We start from the raw sequence: 4,132 nt of genomic DNA, 5'->3' as shown, positions 1-4,132 counted from the left end.
GGGTCACTTGCTTTCACGAGGATAAATGGGATATTGGAAGTAAGTCAGGTAGGGAAGATGGACTTCGTGAAATGGATGAAAGGCACAGTTCCAGAGCCACCTCTAGGAGTTTGACAAGTCAGACAGGTGTATAGGGAGAGCTGAGTCTCAGGGTGACTAGAGAAGGGAAACAGAAATAATAGTGCTAGGTCACTAATATTTGAAATGTGACACGAAGAAGGTGGTTGGTGGTAAGCACAAGTACACTTGGGATTGCAATTTAGTGGTTAGTCTCTCATCCTTCACTGTATTTTTGGCTCTGTTAACTATAATCTTTGTCCAGTAGAGGATACTTCATCTACCTCCTATTCTCTTTTATTTTTTTTAAGTGTGTCTGATAGTTCCCAGAATTAAAAAAATTATTTGTACTAACCATAATTAATTTTAATGGAAAACAGTGTTTCATCAAAACTACAGGTGGAGTCTGTGTACCTAATATAAGAACAAGAAGACTCTTAGGACACTAACTGCCTCAGCATATTCACTGCAGACACGGTCCTTCAATTTAGCCACCTATGTGAAGAAGATAATATTTGTTTTATAAGGATGTTATGACAATTAATGGGGCTAATGTTTATAAAGCATTGAAAATACTGCAGTTTAATTAATTTTGATGTATTTTTCCATGATGTGTGTATGTGTTGTTCAAAACGCCTTAAAAAGAAAAATGGCAATATCTACTTTGGCCCCAAAGACAGAGATTAGAGTACTTCATTTTAAGTTAAAAGAAAGTGTTACTACCATCTATTCTATTTTTTTATGCTCTTCTAATTATAACTTTACTATTTTTTTAGTTCTTATTTAAACTCCAGTTAGTTAACAAATAGCGCAATATTAGTTCCAGAGGCACAATCCAGTGACTCACTACTTATGTACACCACCCGGGCTCATCCCAAGGGCACTCCTCAGTCCCCATCTCCTATCACGCATCATTTATTCTAAAAAGTGCAAAGGATTTTAGCTTGTTCAGAGACTAGAGGAGCTACTTTATTTGTTCTTTGATTAGGCACCAAAGACAGCAACAGAGACAAATTCATTCTTCGACTCAAGGAAAATTTATTGAGAGGCGCCGGGTGGCTCAGTCAGTCAGATGTCTGACTTCACTTCAGGTCATGATCTCATGGCCCGTGGGTTTGAGCCCCGCGTCAATCTCTGTGTTGACAGCTCAGAGCCTGGAGCCTGATTCAGATCCTGTGTCTCCCTCTCTCTCTGCCCCTCCCCACTCACACTGTCCCTCTTTTTCTCTAAAATACATAAACATTAGAAAATTTTTTTAAAAAAGAAAGTCTCTCTCATTTCAAAACAATCAAAAAGGAAAATATAATCATGCATTTTAACTTTGTGGTCTATACAACAGAGATATAATTTGTTAATAGAGAAGAATAATTCTGTCTGTCTGCCAATGTTACTCTAAAAAACATGTCATTCTTCCAGGTCTAGACATTTCTAAACATAAAATGTTTCAAACTAAAAAAAATAAAATTGTGAATTTTTAAAAAATAGAATATATGTCAAGTACAACCAAGACAGATTATTTAAATAGGTTATAAGTAATAATGTTGAACTAAATACCAACTTTAACCTAATTGAACTAAAAAATCAAAGAATCCTCAAAGAGCAAGTTTTGCCACTGATAAGCTATCATTGCACAAAAATCAGTCATTAAAAAGTAGTTGTTTAGGTGGCATCACTGATGTCTAGCAATACCAAAAAAATAATAATGAGGCAGGTAATAAAGGTTTTATCTCCTTTAACTTGGCTGCCTGAAGATAATTGCTTACGCCTTCTATGCAGACTCATCTGTCAATGAAATCTTCCTGGAAGATACTGCCACACCGTCCAGCCACATTACCCACTTATTGCTTCACATCTAGGAGCTCCCAGAGCATACCACAGAAGACGTAGTAGATTTTGTGTTATAATAAACAATTGTCAGCACCAAGGTTACAATATATTATCCAGGACACAGGAGTAATTTAGGAAACAAAATAACGTCACCTTTGCCAATCTTATATTTCACACACAAAAAAATTTTTTTAAGTTTATTTACTTACCTAGAGAGAGACAGAGAGAGAGCGTGCACACACACAGGGAAGGGAGAGAGAGAGAGATGGAGAGAGAATCCCAAGCAGGCTCTGTGCCCTCAGCATGGAGCCCAGCAGACAGCTCAATCTCACAAGCCAAACCATGAGATCATGACCTGAGCCAAAATCAAGAGTCAGACACTTAACCGACTGAGCCACCCAGGTCCCCACAAAATGATTTCAATAGGAAGACAGACCTAAGTGAGCCTTCCATCAGACAGAAGCCTTCAAAATCACAGACAGCTCTAGTCACTTTAAGTCTACTAAATTTGCCACAATATGGCAAAAAAAAAAAAAAAATCACAAAATCACCATCATTAATGAACATTTCTTCAGTGTCTATAGCGAGTTAAACATAATGCATGATGCTAGGGACACACCAAAAAATAAAACATAAAACACAATACCTGACTTCAGAGGGCTTATAAATCATTGAGAAAAATCACACACACAGGGCAAGTGAAACAAAACACAAGGAAGCCTGAGGGAAACTACGGCACTAGATGAGCATTAGGTCCTAAGGAGGGAACCAGCTTTGAACAAAGGTCCATTATACAACCATGAGCCAATCCCTGACCCACATGTTCTTCATAGCTACATGCTTAATTTGGTTTTTAAGAAAATAGACTCTATCCTAAAGAAATAATCCAGAAGTTAAGCAAAAATCTAGGCAAAAATGTTCCAAAACATTTTTGGTGACCATGAATAACTGGAAACAATCTAAACTTAATAGGAAAGAACTTTGATCCCACCAAACAGAAAAAATCATATGTAGCCATTAAAGGAGATATTGACAAATCATTGTTAAGTACAAGAAAATGCTAACTCTGGTAAAACTAGCAGAATAGCTAAAAAGAAGGCTAGAAGCCATAGATACATTAGGATCTTAACTTTGTGGCTTTTAATACAACTATGAAATATTACACTAATTGTTTACTCTGAAAATTAGTAAATAAAGGAAAATTAGTAAGTATTTGCCCTGCCTTTTTAGGAGGAACCAAAATTTGTGAAGGAAAGTTGCTCTTTCCAAAGTAATTCCAGCTAATAAACGTAGAAGGAACAGAATTAAAAAAACACCATTTTGCAATCCCCAATGAAATAATTTATTCAGGCAAGAATCTCAAAGGATGCACAAACCATTAGATGAAAAGATAATATTCAAAAGAGTCAAAATTTCATACCATAATTACTCTTGCCAATCACACGGGGGGGAAAGTGGACAGATGTGAATCTTTTATTACAGAATCCTAAAAACAGTCAAATCTAGGTGGTAAGTATATGTATAGATAAACAGGTGTTCCTTGCACTGGTATTTCCGTTTTTTTATGTATTTAAAAATTTCATCATAAAATTTTGAAAAATATATATAGGTAAAAGTTAAGAAGAAATATACCAAAATATTGGCAGTAATTATGTCAATATAACTATAGGTGATTTCTCTCTCAATTTAAAAAATATTATTCGGTAATTTCAATTTTTTTAATGATTACATATTATTTTTATAATCAGAAAAAGCGAGTAAAAGAAATACAGACATTAGGTAGAATTGTGTGTGAAAAAAAATAAAAAGTCTTAAGCCTACCCATTTAAGGCAACAGGGATGTTGGTCTATTGTTGCTTTGGCTCTGACGTTATTTAATATATTAATAGTTTCCAAAAGGAAGTTCAAGGCATATTAAATCATATTTCAAATAGTATCTTGGCAAAGCAAGAGGGAGGGCTGCAAAAGCAGGCCAACCCAGATACAAACTGCCCATACAACTCATTAATAAACAGGACATTTTTTTAATCTTGAGAAAAAAATTCAATCTAATACCTCCGGGGGAATTCTTTTCTGCATAGTTATTCAATAATAGAGAAGCCTGGAAAGCAACAAATGGCAAGGAGGAACAGCAGTGGAGAAATGGGAGAGCCCTTGGAATGATAATGGGAAACAAATTAGAGATTTAGTTTCCAATGACGTAAGTGAAAACCATGTCCCTGCTGATTTGGACAGGGTATGGAGGCAG

The sequence above is a fragment of the Crocuta crocuta genome, unplaced genomic scaffold, assembly GCF_008692635.1.
Source record: "Crocuta crocuta isolate KB4526 unplaced genomic scaffold, BGI_CrCroc_1.0 scaffold266, whole genome shotgun sequence".
Classification (NCBI taxonomy): Eukaryota; Metazoa; Chordata; class Mammalia; order Carnivora; family Hyaenidae; genus Crocuta; species Crocuta crocuta.
The sequence above is the reverse complement of the archived record's forward strand: the minus strand, read 5'-3'. Positions refer to the sequence as shown.